This window comes from Harpia harpyja, chromosome Z, assembly GCF_026419915.1.
Source record: "Harpia harpyja isolate bHarHar1 chromosome Z, bHarHar1 primary haplotype, whole genome shotgun sequence".
In the NCBI taxonomy this organism is placed as follows: Eukaryota; Metazoa; Chordata; class Aves; order Accipitriformes; family Accipitridae; genus Harpia; species Harpia harpyja.
This window is the reverse complement of record NC_068969.1, coordinates 31704053-31723756: the sequence shown is the minus strand read 5'-3', so window position 1 is coordinate 31723756 and position 19704 is coordinate 31704053. Positions and strand designations below refer to the sequence as shown.

The 19704-nt window shown below is 37.5% G+C and overlaps 1 long non-coding RNA gene across 18 annotated transcripts in view; it reads right to left on the bottom strand.

The window, feature by feature from the left end:
• Positions 1 to 19704, bottom strand: part of LOC128136562 (uncharacterized) — a 131176-nt gene that overhangs the window by 49939 nt on the left and 61533 nt on the right. For 3 of the 18 annotated variants that reach the window (XR_008233423.1, XR_008233424.1, XR_008233421.1), the window contains exons 4-5: positions 10969 to 11042; positions 2952 to 3045 (exon numbers count right to left, since the gene is read on the bottom strand). The exons of 12 other annotated variants lie outside the window; for them this stretch is intronic. This is a non-coding gene — a long non-coding RNA (uncharacterized LOC128136562). The remainder of the gene's footprint in view (positions 1 to 2951; positions 3046 to 10968; positions 11043 to 19704) is intronic. 3 more of the 18 variants (XR_008233425.1, XR_008233422.1, XR_008233426.1) reach the window with 2 other exon arrangements.

The window sequence follows — 19704 nt, the reverse complement described above, 5'->3', positions numbered from 1 at the left end:
TCAGTATTTAGTACTAATATTTTTGTAAGAAAGCTGAACAACAAAATTGAAGTCACTGCTGGAAAACAGAAGGTCTAGAGACAGACCAAGTTGCAATTTAGATTTCTATACCAGTGCCAAATGTGAAGGAGGGTGGGAAGTAAAGATATTGTGGCCTCCAGTATTTTATGTCCCTCTCTCTAAATTTCTAAACCAACCCTGACAGGGCTGACTTTTATTCTTAGCTCATAAAGAGTGATTGTTTTGCCTGAGGCATACACTAAAAAGCAGGTATTTCCAAAATATCCCCCACAGGGAGGAACAATGAATTTCTTCAAGGGGCTGCAAAACCTCTCTACTTGGGACATCAATTAATATAATCTTTGCTCTGTAAAATACATAGCTGATGCTTTTGGAGTTCGCCACCTCATCCTGCTTTGCACTGGTTTGAGCAGAGCTCATTGGACTTGGATAGATGCAAGTCAAACCTCTTTCCCCTCCTTCATCTAGTGCTTCACCTGCCCTGTGCAGTAGGCTGGACTGGTGAACAGACGTCCTCTGGATAATATCAGTATTATCCTGTTCAGAGCCCACCCAGGACATCCTCCCAACCATCACCTGGTGTTCACCAGCTCTACGGCCACGTGTACGGTTATCCCACCCATCTCACAGCACAACCATGTGTCTTAGTTGTTCCTTACATGAGGACCTTTAACATAATGCACAAACATTAACAAATTAAACACTCTGACAGTCTTGCAAGGCAATAAATGTTACCATCTACATTTATTTCAGTGGGCATGAATCTGATCAATCAGATTGAATTTGGCCTCATGAGGCAGACCTTCGCAGAGAAGTGTCTGGCAGGGCTGAGAACAAAACTCAGGTCCTATATCTTTATTGAATGATTTTTTTTATTCTAAGGAGGGGAAAAAATTACATGGTATGTACTAGGGAGAAAATAATTTGTTACAATAAACATTGCACATTTCAGAAAACCCATTCTCAACACTTACAGCAAAATATTGCCTAAAAACCCACCAAAAAAACAGAGCAAGAAAGTTTTGTTCATTTTCTCTCCCACTCAGCAAAGCACTTAAAGCTGTGTATATCTTTAACTTTGAGAACACACTTTAAGTTTACCCTGCTCATGAGTTCATGTCAGTTTAGCTGCAAAGTACTCAGTATCTTGCAGGATTGCTTCAGTGATTTTCTTAGGATTTTTAATATTCCTTTCAGAGTCTAATTCTGCAATTTTCCCTCACCTTATGTGTCATTGACTAAGTAAGTAGGGCTGGTGAAGACTATTCACAGGAGTACCACAGAAGTAAGTAAAAAATGGCATATTCAAAACCTTATTAAGTGATTCATTGTAACCAACACAGTAATATTTTATCTTAGTGGCTTTTTATTCTGCTTTATTTATTATCTTTCCTAGTAAAGAAGGAGAAATGAAAACACAAACTTTATAAATTGTTGCTGGGGGTGTTTTGCTTAAGCTTTGTAAGAATGAGTCTATTGGTTTATATTATGCTTGATATTTTCCTGTATATTATTCATTTTTTATAGTAGCAGTGTAGTAATACATGAAAAACATAAAATGTTACTTATAGATACAAAAATTTTGAGTATACTGCATATGTTTATGTGCATATTTATATATAATATAGTAAGTGTATATAGAGAGATAGGTATGTATATATGTGTGTGTATATTTCTATATGTACTTGGATACTGCATATATACATATATATGACTGTAGAGTATAGTAAGCGTGTGTATATATAGGTATGTATATATGTGTTTGTAAATATATGTAATTTCTTTTTAAAAAAAATTCTCTGATTTTTTTTAAACACTTTGGGACAGAACTTTTTGCCTTCAAATAAAATAGACCTGGAAGGGAGACATTATCACAATATTTATTTTGAAAATATTTCAATTATCTCCTCAAAGGACTTGGCATATGCAATCTAATCTTTCTCAAAAGCTACTTAAAGCATAAAATGTACAGTAATTTGGGCTAATTCTCACTGGAATTTGAAGGCTGCAGTACTGCTGACTGGCCAGCAACAGAGTTTTCAAAAAGTCGTTATCTTAATATTCTCTCTATAGATCTGGCACCAACAATCACATATCTAAATAGATGAAATACATAGATGATAGCACTATATACAGGCAGTACACAGGATATTTAATTTCTATATGATACTAATGTATGTTATGACCTTATGACATACCTGTAATAGTATCTGCTAAACAGTGCTTTCAGGTGCTGTTTTCAACAGTCTTCTTATAACTGTACATATAACCAGAAACTCTTCAAGGAACAAATAATAACCTATGAAATAGTGCATCTGTACTTTGCATAATTCTCACATATACATGATTGCATTAGCTATAGTTCTAACAATATATTTAACTGTTCTGTAATTGATAACAAATTCAGATTCTGTTATTACAAAGCTCACTTGTGTAAAGAAAAATATGATCTCGTAGTTGCAAACTGCACTAATATTGGCCTTATGCTATTGTACAGCAGTACTAGCTTTTAGCAATGTCTTTTAACTCGTTTGCCCTTCTTTGAAAATAACTGAAGGGCTGCTGCTTAGTTTAACAACAACAACAATAAAATCATATATTTTTGTTATTGTATGAGCAGCTTTACAAAATCACAACAGTGGGCTTCTGACTAGTAAACACAGTACCAAATAATATCACAAGGATTATTACTAAAAGTAGGCTTTTTTGCCTGTAGTCTCCGAATCTGCAGAAGCATTTTTCAAATAAAGACATTTCATTTCGATAGGTCTTAAATCATAAAAACCTGACAAAACACTAGGCCATTATGTGTTGAAAAGGTAATGCTAATCCTCATAATAGAAAGGTACTTTTTAATTTTTGCGAAATAGAACAAAAATAATGATGTGTGATAATGATACTAAAAACTGAAAAAATGAAATAAGGCATACATTCACTGAGATCCCAGGGGGCGGAGTCCTTGTGAAATAGCTCTTGATTTTGCAATTCAACTGCATCATAATCACTTTTTCTTCTTCTTGCCACCTAGGCAGGAGTGAATCAGTATATGGAAATAAATATACTGAAGTAAAAGTTTTGATAAATATAACATAAAAACTATTTTAGCCTGTTAGGGACTTTGTGTTACACGCCAGCATTCATAAAATTATATGTTGTCATATACTTCAAATTTTTATGCATTTTCTTTCTACAGCAGAGCATACTTGGAAAGAAGCTGAACTTTGCAAACAAGTCATCCTTGCACAAAATTTGGCTGTCCAAAGCAGAAAATATACAGGGGTTTTTGGCAAAATTCCTGTTTAAAAATCAGATACTTGTCTATAATAATATAATAATAAATAATATAATAATAAAATACTGTGTACATCCTTCTACATCATTGTCTTCCAGCAATAGGCTACCTTCATCAAACATGCACCTGATGTTTCAAAGATAGGGATTTATTATGGATCTTTCTTGTACAGGTTCTACGCACACCTTGCAGTTCAGCAAACAGATCATTCAATTAATGTTCTCTTGTTTTCTTTAGAGTATTAACGTTTAAAATATACTCTACCAGTGTCCTTTGGTTGACAGATAGCTAAATGCAGCATGAACAAAGAGAAGCTTCGTGTTGGGTCTACACAGAGCACACCCTTCTGCAGATGACTGATTACTTACAACAATGAAAATAACTGTCACATCATGCCTATCAAACTTCCTGGCCACTTTCAGGTAAATATGTACATGTGTCTGTGCAAGAAACACCTGAGAACTGTTTCCAGTGTTCAACTTCTTTTCAAGTGTACTCAGCTATGAAAACATAAAATCACTGACACTGAAATATAAATATTTCTATGTACACTACTTATATCTTCACACCGGTATGCATATACAGTATCAGTGTAAACACTGGAAAAATTTTTTTACTGAGAGGGTTGTCAAACATTGGAATGGGCTGCCCAGGGAAGTGGTTGAGTCACCATCCCTGGAGGTATTCAAAAAGCAAGTGGACAGGGTACTCCAGGGCATGGTTTAGGGGGCATGGTTAATGGTTGGACTCGATGATCTTGAAGGTCTTTTCCAACTGAAATGATTCTATGATTCTATGATTCTATGATTTAAATAACCCCCAGCCTCCAAGTTATCTATTGATATGAATTGAGCAAAAAGTTTTATGTCTGTTTTCTCCCAATCCATTGTTCTGGTGATATATATTCAAGCACATAAGTTCACACAGGGTTAAGTGTATCTTTACATTAAAGCATGCCTAATGCAGGGCCAAATCCTGAGTTCTTGCTGAGGATGTAATTCTACAAGCTACTTTACACAGATTTCCATTGTTTAATGGTAACCTTCCCCTGCAGGCAGTCTAGTTTACAGGCTTGCAGACAGGGCCCTTAATTCTTCAAACTCCAAACACAAAATTCCCGTTGGCTCCACCAGAAATGGGATATGCAAAAGGTTTTGGAGTTAGGACCCTGAGTAAGGCCACCTTGCTTTGAATGCAGAAGGATGAAGCAGGACTGGAGGACCAGCCTGTGAGCCCCACGCTCACAGCAAGCAGCCTTTGGCCCCACAAGAAGCACTGCTGGAATGAGTGGAGCTGCTTATGAAGGAGAGCATCCTTCGGGGAGAAGAGCTCGTAGCCCAGTCTTGGGAATACCTTGGGGCCATCACATGCTGGCGTTGGTCCTGAAGAGTAGGTTGAGTTTAACAACACACAAAGGCCCATGCAATTATTCATCCAAAAGCATGCAACTGTATTAGTAGAGTGTGTAAGTGAATGTTTTGGACGCAAGCAGTGCAATATCGTTATTATCAACATTTTCAAAGTACATGTTTGTGGGCTCTGACAGTGGCTGTTGATAGAGCTGTTGCAAATGCAATTTTTCATAATCACAGTCTGCCGGGTTACAGCTACGTGGTCATGGCAAGATGTCTAAAATAGCACAGAAAATACCACCTTGCCCACATCACTCTCTCCCCCTTAAAAAAAAAATAAACAAATGAAATGCCCTATGCAGCGGTCCCTCCGTGGCTGGTGGGATCTCGTAGGGGGCCAAAGAATGCACGTGTTAACGAGGCCTAATCTTCCCTTTTGTGTTTGTTTCTTCATTAAGCTCTAACGGCGCTTCTGCCCCCGCGCTGAAGGTTTGATGAGAAGATGGTATGACAGGCTTGGCTTCTCCCCATGCAGCTGGCACCGCCGATGCCAAAAGCCGGAGCCTGCTGCAGCGGGATCAGGAGAGGCTCCTCCGGAGCACAGTCTGACTGTCAGTTTCCCACCCGCCTCCCAGCGCCCAGCTCCATCCCTAAAGCCCCTTAATGAGAAGTGGAGGACAATGCCAGTATTGTTATTTCTATTCGGGATCTGGTGGAAAGAACAATTGCTGTTTACCCAAGCATCCACGCTGCCCAAACCCTGCTGATAATTACTTCTAGAGCCTCCGATTAACTCTGCTCTCTGCTTTTGGCAGAAAAAGCTATTGACCCAGGGGCAGGACAACCTTTCTGTCTCTCCTGGTCTTTTAACAGTTTGCTTGAATACTGCCTGGGCCTCACCTTGGATGCAGAAGTGAGGATGCACCTGAATCTGCACCAGGCTCACCTCCATCGAGTGAGCAGATGAGGAACCCGTGCTGTGGTACGGTGCTGGAAATGCAATGCTTCTCCCCTCACAAAAAAAGGCAATTTTGAAAAAGCACTCCTCTGATTTCTCATTCCCAGTTTTCTTTACAACTGTCAGTAATAAAAAAAGACCCTTCTAATTAGCACTGGCCTCTCTCAGCAATTTATCCTCACTAAATTTTGCGGCTAAGTATGCAGCCCAAAACTGCTAGCATCACGCTAGCGGCGAAAGGGACTTTGTTTTGCTTTTGTAAACCAAGCAAAACGGAACTGTTGCTGAGCCTATTTCTAGGATGCTAGTAATAATTTTAGTTTGTCAAACCATTCGGTCTTTCCTCACCCACCTCCCTTCATAGCCCCCCCATGCAGTCTGCTGCTAGTGCTATGCAAAACACCATCATGAATATGCGTAATTATGGAGATTCATGGTAATTTTTCAGGGTTATCCGATGTGACGTTTATAGGTCAGCAGCATACATCAATTTAAACGAGAGTGACAAATATCTTATCCTTTTTATTTCTATAGTATTTTTAATATTTCCTTGGTCTCTCCTGGGAGCAGTGTGAACTGGTAGGAATTTGAACAAAATATTTTAAAAATCAAATACTTTACTAGCATACTACTTTTTAAAGCTTCAGGTTTTTGATGTACATGTGGTATATGTGCATGCATGTAAGACTGTCTTACCTTAATGCCAATTATTTATGTGAAATGAACAAAAGTCTGTCTGTAGATATTTTATGTGTTATAATTCCGTTACCTACAGATAACAACGGAAGGTAAAATGTCTCATGTATTGGAATGCTTTCTGAAAATGAGTTTGATCTGTCTAATTACTTCAATAATCTGATTACCCACTTGATAAGAGTGATTTAGCAAGCTTTTCTTCTCATTTTTATTTTAAGCACAGACCTTTAAAACAATGACATTAAATGATTTGCTGTTAACTATGGCGAACTGCAATTATGTTCCAGATCTGTTGTATGTCCTAGAGGTCCAGATACATTGTTTATTAGAGAAATTAATTGGGGTCCTGTCTAAAAATGTACTGTTTGTAATGATTACTAGCTCTGAGCAGTTTTGCTCTTGATATTTTGAGTGGCTAGCACATCAGCTAGACCTTCAAATTCATGACACAATTTCACTTAAGATCAGGAAAGTTACTTGTAGATGAAGGTGTAATGCACTATGAGGCCTTAAAATATCAGTGGATATTTGCCACACATTAGTATGCAACCGTAAGATTCAGAAGTCTAGCTTTTTACAAGAAAATAGTAAAATTGCCTGCTACACTGCAAATTACAGTATTACTGGATATTGTTATAGAGTTAATTAATTTGAAAAAAAAAAATCTGTGTTTTTTACACTGCTACATGCCTCAGAATATTCACAAAACAAAACGTGCAGCACCGTTACTGTATGAATCCTTCAGTCTTAAATGAAATTATTCTAAGGTTGTATACCAAAACAGAAAAAATGTTGCAGGCCACATTAAAGAGAAAATACAACTCTCTAATTTTAATTATATATGTTCTTACTAGAACTTATTTGTTCTGCATAAAATTTAAGAATACATTTTATTGTCTCACTTAAATACATAAACACACCACTGCATTTACACTTAGGAAAGTAGATGTATTTTTTGGTTTATTCATAAATTTTTTAAAGCTATTTTGTATGGTATTTTTAATGGACGTAAACGTAAACTCAGTCCTATCCTCCATGTGTAATAATGTAGTGGAAGAGGGGCTCATTGAAAGTCCTGTCTTTCATTATTCTGCAAGATCTCAGATTAATTGAGGAAATTAACCAGAAGGTAATCAAACAATGTAGGAAGCCTTCGCTTTGCGTAACACAAGGGTGCCAAATCTAGCATTTTACATGTATTTGTGGCTCTGTATACATACAGTATAAACCTGACTGTGACACACTGCTAATATAACTTACAGCTGTGTTACAGCATATGAAAGGAGTGCAAAATGCTGCACCCAAGTACCCAGGCATATGGGTGTGCACACGTGTCTGGACATGTGCATGGGTGCATGTGCATCCCATCTACACAAAACAATATGGTCCCCAAGCATTACATTTTTTAGATGGCTAAAATTTATAATCTGTCAGAGCACCCATGAAGATCAAATGAATGTCTTAACATGGGGTTTTTTTTCAGAAAACATGGATATGCATTGATGTAAGTGTAGGAATTTTCTCTGTTTGCTTTGAGTATGTATTTTGCATTTGTCAGCCAGAGAAGGAGCAACCAAGGTTTACCCCCACCTGCCCATGTTCACATGGAGACCCCCACACAGCCAACAAGAGATGTCCCCCCAAAGATGCTCAGTGCCTTACAGACATGGGACCAAAATAAACACTAGGGCATGGCTTCTGGCTAATCTAAATCATCACAAGCTCATCGAATAAAATATAGTGGGAAAATACTAGGGCTTCATCCCTATAGGCTCTCAGTGCATATTTTTAATGTTAGCATACCCTAACTCTTGTAGGATCAGCCTTGAGACTGAGCATGCATTTGTCCTCTGTTCTCACTGTTCAGACCAAGCTAAGTTTCAGAAAGCTGTTCAGCAAAGACTAGAGATTTGGGAGCCACATTTAAGTGGATATGCCTGCTAAGGCCCTGATCCTGAAAGCCACTAAGCAGCTCACAGAAGGCATTGACATACCGCCTCAGAGTTACTGGGAGAGCTGTCTGGAGAGCAGCACCTTGAGAAAATTGTAATGTGATCCTTTAAATTAGTGACAAGTCAAAGCATTGTACTAGCTCTCATCAAAAGTGAAGGCCTGGTTTATTTAAAATTTTATTAAAATGTTGGGTTATGGGTTTTTATCACTACCAGCTATTAAGACTGGAGTGCTAAGCATCACCAAAATATTTTATGAAGCTATAAGGTGACAAAAATGAGCTAGTGCTATGTTATAAATTCACTACATGCATGCTCACATGTAACAGTTGCTTGCATTTTTCATGCTGGTTGAAAAACACTAATTGAGCATACAGCAGGTAGAAAATTGCATCTCCCTACATAAAGATGAAAGGTGTAAAATCTTTCTTATGTAGCTTTTCAAGGATTGTTTTAACTTGCCTTTAAAACCATGATCTATAATTTTATTTATGGGAAGTAAACTTCTGAAATTAAACGGACACATTTTCCAAATGCCACGCGGTGGATGTGATAGGTAGTTTCTTTGATTTGCTAAGGAGCAGAATACAATAATTTGGTGGCAAGCGTCTGTCTGGTAATCATGTAAGATAAATTCATAAGAAATACAGGAAAGATATTTATTTACTGTTGCTGCTAAGCCAGCCTTTATTTATCTTAGGAGATTTTTTTTTTCACCTATGAGTGGAAAACAAACTTTCCTTCAAGAGGTCTGTGATCTGAATAATAAATGTCAGGTCTAAATCCCGTATGGAAATCAGTCAGGTTTAATCCTGGATATTCCTCAGGATGCAAATGAGGATGGGAGGTTTCCCCTGTCCTGCTGTCATACGGACAGCCAATTTACAGGCGCGGGCGCACGCTGTATGTGCTGCGGACTCTCCTGCACCTCCCCCTCACCCCAAGACTTGGTCTCAGCTGCCTGCCTTTCACAGAAAACCACAGACCAAGGAAACATATCAGCAATAGTGCTCTGTAAATTAACTTGACATTTGATGCAGGGAAAAAAAAAGAAGAAAAAAAACCCCACAACAAAAAACAACAAACCCTAAAAGCTTACAAAAGACACTGAAAACAAAAGCCACTCAGGACCTGCACTACATATAGTGTGGATTTAAGAGATATGGAAGGTGGTTATTCTCTCGCAAGCAACACACTCAGCCCTCCTCGTCTTTTTGTTAAGACAACTCAGTCACTCTTTGTTAAAGCCATAGCATCCATCAAATAAAGAAAAAAATACCCTATACGTCCACAAAACAGCCAACACGGACCCAAATAATATCAAGTAAGTGCATTGCTAGCTATGGGATTGGCTTCGTCTTATGTCCCTAAGATTATAATTTTTAAAAATATGCTGTTGTTAAAAGGTAAATTGGAACTATTAATATTAATTTACTACTAATAAGGTGTGCCACATAACTAAGATATAAATAACTTAATGCTAGTATTTTATGATTGGCAAGCAGCCCATTAAACATGAGGCATGCAAACAATGCTGTATCTTGAAAATATCATAAAGTAAACATTTCATTTTTCCTCGTACTTGAAGCTACAAATCTTCTTTCCTCTTTTTTTTCCTCAAAAAGTACTTGAATCAAAGACAAACTATTGATGGAATATGAACTGCTTCTCTGATTCTGCTTGCAATATCGATAGCAATAGGATACAGAGAGACGAAGCATATTTAAGCTATTAGACATGCAGGAATGTTATTATGCTTTACTGTGTCTGCCTGTCCCCACCTCCCTTCCTCTCCCCCCACCTCTCCCTTCCTCCTCCCTCCCTCCTGTCTTTCACACACACGCACACACACATACATACGAACAGACACACACACACACACACACACTCCCCCTCTGCAGGGCTGGCAATACAGCATCTCGCAAATGTCTGGCCTTATGGTTTACAAGCAAAGGAGTGTAGTGGTAAAATGCATAATCTTAGCATCCCTGCTTCTTGATATTCATGGATTTATTTACAAGTCCCTGTGTTCTACTTTTTTTCCTGTTTCTATGGTTTATATCACTGGCATGCCTATATTCTTGTGGGAATATCAAATAAGAATCAAGATATAACTGGCAAATATTCTGTAAAGCAGGCTGCATTTCCATAATTTAGCTGTTTGGGTTTTTTTTAAAGAGACAATTTTAAGAGGTTTATGGACTAACAGATATATGAAGAGTATTTTGATTGGCTTTTTTAGTACTTCAACTACTTAAGGTTCTGTTTGTGTAAAATGGCTGTAATAAAATGAATTTATGTACACATACATGCTTGTGTATATGTAAATGCATTTGGAATGAAAAAGTTTGTAAATCCTTGTCAGTTGTACTGATTAAGCCCCACACTCTGACACTGCCAGTCTTAAGATTTTTCACAAAAGAGTTAAAATGCTAAAGAAATAGTTATTCATTTTAGTTTTTCTTTTGGTAGCAAGTAAAGAAAGGATTTAACTAGTTCAAAGGAAGTCATTCATACTTAGCTAATTTTCACATCTTCAAGAAAGCCTTTCATTAGCACATTTTACAATTGCCAAATGGACATTTCCATCTTGTAAACAGAAGGATATAGAGCATTTCATCAATGATTTATTTTCTAAATATTTACAGACTAGTGCTTGATTCTTCCAAGTTCTTGCACATGTGTAACTACACTTACCTGAGTAAATATCTTAGTATCAATGGGTTACTCATACGAGTAGTTTGTTGTAAGTAAATTTGCTGAATCAGGCTCTAAAATTAAAAAATAATTTTAATATGCATTCCATTTACTATTTTGGAGTATTCCCCCCCCACTTTTTTTTTCCTCGAGATCCACTTGTGAACAAATAATTAACAATGATTACTTTTCCAAAAGCTGGTATAAATTACTTTTACCTGGCTACAACAATAAAAAAATAACACAACATGTACTTATCATGTGTAGCAGTTACATTTTTTTCCCCTTTTTTTATTAGAAGCAACAAGATACTCCTCATAAATTCACCATAAGTAAAATACTATTGCTTTTAATGTGGGCATGCGCTCCCTGTTATTAAATAAGAACAGTATCTTTCAAAAAGATAGTTAATTTGCAGTCAGATGCAAAACAATTCACATTAACATTACTCTGTCTGGGGTTTGAGGTTTTGTTTTCTTCTGTAAGTAACCGTACTGTTTTTGCAAGATGTTGCCTCAGTAGTAAAGCAATTTAGAGTGGAAGATATTTTTAGACTACATTCATTTAAAGGAGGGGGAGGGAAAGGCTGTGCAGTAAGATATACATGTATTTGTAATTCATATTATTGCTGTGCTTCTATTGTACTCTGAGCTTCCATCATCATGGCTGAGATGAGGAGCTGGCATCCAGAGAGTGCAGCAGGGCAAGAGAAAAAAAAAAATCTCACTGAAAACACAAATAGCGGGGTTTCTCCCTCTCTTCCATTATCCCTGGTAATTATTACCATGCTTCTTCTATTTTAAAAAATAAAAGTAAACAGCTGTAGGCTAGTAACATATATCTGAGCAGTCTGTAAATAACGTTATTAATCCTTGTGGTCCAAAACAGAGATCTTTTCATTCTGGTCTTTCAAGAGCCTCAGTCTACACATTCAAAAAGATGACAGAAAAATGAACTGGAATGTGCAAGCATTAAACATTTAAATTCTCTACTCCTTGGTCATTATAATGATGGCCATATTTTACATCTTCCCCTCCCCCACCATACTTTTGCTGATTTCACCTCATTTGCATGGCCTTATTATGCATATAGCCTTTGTTCTTCTGATATAGAGTACAGCACAGTGACAAAGCAAAACCTATATACAGAGATAACCCTTTCTCTTCAAAATTGTTCCAGCCGTCCGATATTAGCATTTGATTTCTCAATATAATTCAACATTAAGTCAGATGTATGTTCTTGCTTATAAAATACTAACACATTTACTATTGTTTAAGAAAATGAAACGTCAACGTCTAAACTGCCTCCAAAAATCTTTTGCTTTAATAATACATCCAGGTTTTCTGTTGATAACAATTTAAGCAAACACACTAGCGGTAGGTAACAATTAAGAAGAACGCGTTTATTTATGACAAGGGAGATATCTGCTATATGTCTAACTATATGGATCTTGATAAGGTGATATTATAAAATACTGAATTTGACACATAAAGCTTAACATGGACAGCCAGCCTTTGATTCCAAGGGTTCCTGCTTGTCTCACATCTTAAAACAAAGAGACTGGATCCCCTAAGTGTGTTATTACTTTCTGTTTTTTCTTATACTGTACCAAGTGTATTTTGATGTTATGGAAATTTGAGGCTGATTCATCTAGTTTTATCCACTGATTTCAGAGGATCTGCCAACCAGAGGGAAGGTTCCAGAGTCAGTTCCTTGGTTTCTGTCTAAAAGTGGGTAATAGATGGTTTAGCATCATCCCTTTGAAATAAAAAGGTAAAATCCCACTGGCTGCAACAGGAACACAACTGGGCCCACCTTGAGAGAAGCATGAATTCATTTAAAAAAAAAAAAAAGAAAAATAAAAAAAAAGTATTTGCCTTCAGTAGAATTTTAGCATGTAAAAGAAAGGAATAATTTGACTGCTTGAGCTTTACCTTGCATGATACCAAGCACCTTCCCTTCTGTGAGATTCCTGCATGGGAGATTAACCATTTCTTTAATTTCTAAGATCTTGTGGAAATAATGGAATTAATCAAATACAACATCATTAAACTTCTTTCTAAACAAGAATGATTCTGGTAGTGCTAAATTGTTACAATACCACCATCATCACCTTCCTGCTAAAAACCAGAAGGCAAAAAAGCATTTTCTTTCTCAAAAAGGGTGTTCTCATGCTAGTCTTAAAGAACACAATGCTGTCCTCATCACCTTGTTTCAGAGCATCTCCAAGCAGAAGAATTGGTTACACCTCATCAGTATGATGCAGCATAAATAAAATAGCTCCATAATTCAAGGGAGGAAACATCCTTAGCATTACCTGTAAGAATTTGCCTGTGCCTTTCTGGGAGCTGTCACAATTACTCGATTCAGTCAGCTATATTCAGTGAATGTTTTTAAATAAAATGAGCTGCACGGTACTTTTAATTGTTACTTTCACTTGTTCCAAATATTTCTTGCACAGATTAATCAGGTCATCTTTCATACATGGGAAGTAACAGTTGTTTCCATTCTTATGGCATTTATTTTGTATGGGGCATAGTCCATAAAACTGGAAGATACAGTCTAGGAATATGCATGTGGGAGCTCAGAGTTGTCAAAGCATCATGCAAACTACCAAACTGTCAGTAAGCTCTGCACAGATCTCCATGCAATAATTTCACGGAGGTTATAGATGATACCTAGAAAATCCAGGCCTAAAGGCTTTGTCTTGGCATGCATATTATTATGCTAGTGTTCTGCCTCGCTGTGTGTTGGCAGAACGTCTCTCCACAGAAAACACCACACTGAACAGGCAGCCAACAGACCATCCTCCTCTGCAGAAGACAGGAGATCCTTCCTGTTGGCTGCCTCATATAAGTCCCCACCAAGAACCAAGAGTTGACCCTCAACATGACTTGCTTCACTCTGGTGTCTGCCTGGAAGTCTAGGCATATTCATCATCCTACCATAAAACACCATTTTTACAGAGCTGTAGTCTGAGGTGCCTAGGAATCTTTTCCAGATCTCACCCTAGACATTTTTCCTAAGTAGGAGAAATAAGATCAAATTCAAGTGTTATGGCCAAAGCTTGCAGGAGCAGATTTTCAACTGAATAAAGTCAGCAGATCAGTGAATATGTAAGTAACCAGAGAATAACCCAGCCTACGATAATTTAAATATTGTGATACTTGCTCATCTTCATCCATTGAGGGATACACGGACCTTATTCTCAACTGACTTCTTATGGAAAACCCTTGCTACAAAAAAACATGGTAAAGCCACAAGGTGCCTTGGCATTGCTCTCAGGGGCTGAGGATCCCAGTCCATCACATGAGCTTTCTACCAGTGGACATCCCACTCCTAGACGCTGAAACAGACGTGCTCCAGAGTGTCAAAGGTCAATCCATACTCCATAGCAAAATGTTTTAACTTATGCAGCGTTTTGCAGTGGTGCTGTTTCACACAAATGCACTGTCCAGGATGGCACATCTGCAAGTTTAGGAGGACCAAGATCCTGGGAACGATGCCAACATAGATGCTTATGAAACTGACAGAAATCAGTCAGCAGAGGAAGATTTTTAAAGAAAACGTGGTTATGAGTCATCACACTTTTCCAGGCTGAGAATTTTGAAAATAAACTAGAGATGAGGAAAACAGGCCTAAAAGCAAGCCATTCATACACCTTGCCTTCTTATACCCATCCCCACCACAAACTTAGGAGATAGATAGGGAAAGTAGTTGCCCCTTCCAGTAGGCATGCAATTATGAAGAATTTCCTAGAAGACTGTCAGGTGCAGGATTATAGAAACCAAGGAAAATATATAAACTGTAACAGTACATCTGCTTGGGGCTTCATCTGTTTGGGAAATATTACATGTGTATACAATGCTTAACAAATTCGGTAGTGTTACTACAAAAGAAACAGCGAGTTACAGGGATAATAGATAAAGGGTTGTGCTCAAGGTGGTGTCATCTTTCCCTACATGGATTTGAAGGGGACTGGAGAAGATAGTAGAGTTTATACAGCCCAGAGTGCAAGGGTGTAGAGAGCAGAGTATAAACAAGAGATAATAAAATTATATCTATATATATATGTTATATCTAATATAAATAAATATCTTTACAAATTGTCTTACAACATCTTTAATATACTAGTTATTTAGTTACTCAATAAATAATTGTAATAATTATTTCTAAAATAATTATTTTTAAATCAATAGCCTTATTTGGCTATGTAAGTAACATAAGATGTTTCTTGTCTCTGACTGGGCTAATGCTACTTTTGGAATGAGGCTTTTAACACTCATGACTATGAATGAAAAGGTTTTGTATCATGAGTGTTTGGTAATATTTCTTTAAAATTTTCTGTTACAGTGACTGTTTCCTCCAGTAAACTACTTTCTTAGAATATTCATACACAGAAGAGCAGAGCCAATTACAGTGAATCCCTCAAAAATATGAACAAACATTTCTTGACAATGATATGAAGTATTCACCAGCCTCTAATGTAGAAGGGAGGTAACAGCTGTAGGCACTGGAAGTCACCTCTGAAGCTTTCAGCAGCTTGCAAATGGGGAGACAAATCTGTTTGGGTTGGTTTTGGTTCATTCATCAGATAGATTCTCTGCTTGGACTGATTGACCTGCTCTGGGACTGTTGCTGTTACTTTTGGGAGGCTCAGTCTTGCAGTTGCTTTCATCCTACCTATGTCATTAGTGATAGTGGGTGGACGCAATGTTTAAGTTTTAGTTGTCAAAATCTGATCTTTGTTTGTATATGTACAAATATTCAGTTCACATGGTACTGTTATAACCAAATAAATGCATTTTCTCTCTTTCTCAAATTTGAAAAAAAAAAAATTCATACTGCACAATTTATTAGAAAAAAACATTGTATAAAAACAAATTATATTGTTTTCATACAAGTAGATGCTAACATTTCTTGAAAGGCAGAAGTAGGTATTTTTAGTCACAAAATGCTGCTGTTTCGCTATAGTGATGCATAAATGGTAGCTTGGTATTAGCCTTGATTCAAACTGGGCCTTTAACACTTTCACTCTCATTTTTCAGAAGTTCAAATTGATGGTGGCTGAGCTATCAACAAAAAACAAGGCGCAGCGATACTCGGGACACTAAAAGGATTTGGAATTAGTAAACATCCGTCAACGACCTTCCTATGCTTTAGCTTTACACCATATCTTGAACAGGATTTATAAGCAATGCAAAATTTTTAACTGCTTGATAAAAAGATTTTAGTACAGAGAAGGAGCTAATACTGAAAACAGCACCTCTGAAAATAAGAACCAGTCTTTCAGTCTTCAGACAGAGGTCTCCAAGGGTATTCTTGCTGCCCCATGCTTTAAAATGCCGAATTCTGTTGTCTCCTAGTTTTATTTCCATACATACATATATATATATTTATAGCACTCCCACTGTGGCAAAGGGAGTTATATACAGCATCTAAGGGAAAAAAAAGCAACACAAGCTTTAAAAAGTTGATTTACGAAAGGAAAGCACACTTAGGTGTGATTCAGGAAACAAAAGGTCTGATCTCATTTCTTTTCCACTGTGCTCAGAAGAATTCCTCTCAGTTTACAGCCCTTATTTCTCAGTATGCACTCCCTTCACTGGTAGCCAACAAATACCCACTTTGCAAATAAAATTCCCATAGGTTTACAATTCTTGTAGGGCTCCAGGGCTACGAAACCCACCCCAGTTCCAGACACAGAGCCCAGCATACCCCCTACCCTGTCTTTCACTGCTGTCTCTGCTGCGTAACGTGGTGGCAAAGTACGTGTCACCTCTCCCTCCAAGAGCTGCCCACGTATAGGAAAGTGTCTGACCTCAGTTATTGGTTACTTCCTTGGCTCAAATGAAAGAAACCTGTGCTAGGGCTTTGAAGATCTTACCTTCAAACTCCGCTGACTGAATAAGTCAGAAAAACAGTATGTGACAGTATCAGAATGACTTCAAAGGAAGCTTTAATTCTTACACTTCCAAACTTTCAAAAGCTTGACTGCACAATTCTGTTCTAGTGAAACTTTTGGTATATTGACTTACAACAGAACTCCCAAACTTACAATTTTCCAAGGTTTTCATGCAAGGAGAAGGGCTTGCCTTTTTATCTTTGCCATATATACTCCAGTGCCTGACACGTTTTTTTCTGTAAAACACTGACAAAAGGAGTGCCTGTTCAAGCAACGTGTCAGCCCTGGAAGAACTGTAACATCATTTACAACTGATTGTACTGATCAGTTAATTAAAACTGAACAGTGTTTATGATGTGAAACAGTAGGTAGAGAAGTGATTTGGGGTTGCTGCTGACACATAGTTTACCATTTGCTTTCATCCTGGTTACTAGAAGTCTGTATCTTTCAGCACAGGAGAGGCCATTTCATCACAGGGTCATTTTGTTTCATCAAGAAGCACAAAAGTAGCAAGTGATAGGTTGTAGTGGTGGTGGCAGGAGAGTGGAAGAAGCCGTTGACAGAGCTTTGCTCAGGACCCTTACTTTAAAAAAAAAAAAAAAAAAAAGTAGCCTTGTTTGGGACACATTCAGACCTCCATACATGTGCCTATCACAAATTCACCACCAGACTCTGACCTACTTGGCAGAGCCAGAAGAGATGTCAGAACAAATGAGTTACATAGATTAAGCTGGCCTGGATCCAGCCAGCCTGAATTCTACCTAAATCCTTGTGCCTGATCTTATTACTGGCAGCCTCCAGGTCTTAATCTCTCCAGAGAATGTCAGAACTAGCTCCCACCACCAGGAATGGGCACTCACTCCTGCTCAACTTGCAAAGAAATACTCAAGATTCGTTAGGCCAGAGAGAAAAAAAGTTAGGAGCAGCATCAGCTGCTCCTGTCGGTATTTTATATTCTTTTTTAAAAGTAAAAAAATACCTGTTGGTATTATATCAAAAACTCTATTCTTCAGAAGATGAGCAGATACCGCATCAACTCCAGCCACCTTACTGATCCAAGTCCACCCAGCTGAACACAAAATTTGTCCTATCCAATCTCTTCTGCATGGGTTAGGCAACCTAGGTGCTGTTGGTTAGCTTGGTGATTCTTGCTGTATTCTCAACAGTTAAGATGGGACCACATCGGCATTTAGATGAAACTTCATCAAAGTGTTCCTGACGAACAGTTGCACAGCACTGCAAGGTAATTTGCATTCCTGTGCGTACCCTGTTCTTAAATTAAGGTATTCACTACTTTCCAAGAGGCTAAATTATTGCAGGAGACTGTCTTTTACCTTGTTCTAGATATGCTACTCTTATCATTGTTTTTAGCTTGTACCAGAAAAGACCAGCTCCTGAGTTACATGTATCTAAGACCAAAGTGAGTACCAACATCAAAATCAGTCTGAGATCTCATTAATGCTTTCACAGAGTGGTGCTACGATTAAAAATGCTGAAGAGGTTAAGCATTTTGTTGCATTTTAAATTAATTAAATATTGTTTAAATTAAGAAATTGAGAGGGCATTTGTGTTACAGAATAATGTACACTTTAAGAAGCAACTCAAAACACCACAAGCATTTCATTTACTTCTAGAATTAGAGACCACCAGAAATTAGAGGGGGATGTGCAGAGAGAGAGAGAGAGACATACGTAAAAACGCATACAGAATTATGTGCGTAATTCCTCTTAATGAGAACTGTGTATATGTATTGTGACATATTTTGACTTAGCAGTAAGTATGCAACTGAGACAGTTATTAGGAAATGAGGCAGCATTTGTCTTTAAGAGATGTTAAGACACCCATAAATCTTGCAGGTGTGTTCTAGTACATAAGACATTTATTAACTTTACATCAGCTTGTATATACGTGAGTTTTGATAACTGAAAGAAATGACTGACAAACTTTTGGAGAACCTCTTTGTTCAAGCTTTTTCTTAAAATGTGTTTGATTTTTGTCATCTGTATTTTTGAAGTCAGGATTTCTTTATTATTAAGAACCTACATGTTCAACCCCCTGTTTGCAGAGCTCCCACTGAAATCAGGTCAAATCTTTGAAGCAAACAGGATTTCTGAACATGAAGGATTTGTGCATTGTTTGCAGTGTGTTTAGGGATATTTTAATGTGTTATCTGATAATAATTTGAGTGCCCTGATGCAGGTTTTTCAGATTGCATAAACGGCAGAAATATTTGAAGGTTATTCCTCCTCCCAAAAAGATAGCAGAAGCATAATGTACCTATAATATCATTAAAATCATACTGACTTTGTCTTGCTGAAATTATTAGCAGAAGCAGTGAGTATTTCATTTTGTACTGCAGACATCTTAACAACCATTCATTATCCTTTACTATTGTCAACACAACCAATTTTTAAATACTCTAAAGGGAGAAACAATTAGTGAAAGTTATTACATAATAATTAATATCTTTCTGAGACCAGACTGTTATCCAAAGTGAAGAGGGCATACATAATTTATGTAACCTCAAGGAAGCAGAATGAGACAGATATACCTCAGACGTGGGCATATTTTCTGCTGCTTTTTAGCTATGACCATTTAAGAAAAACATTTCAAAAGATCATTCCACATCAAGCGGATTAGTTTTCATGGATATCGCTTGCCAAATCGTACTTGCCTTACTTATGTGTGTACGTCAGTAGGGCTGATTCTGCCCTCATTTTATGTCAGGCTCACCCTGATACAAAATGATCAATATCTCTTCTGGTGTACACCAGGTTAAAGGAAAGCAGAATCTGAGTGGTTTTTTGAGCAGGAGGCTTAGGCTTGAGCAG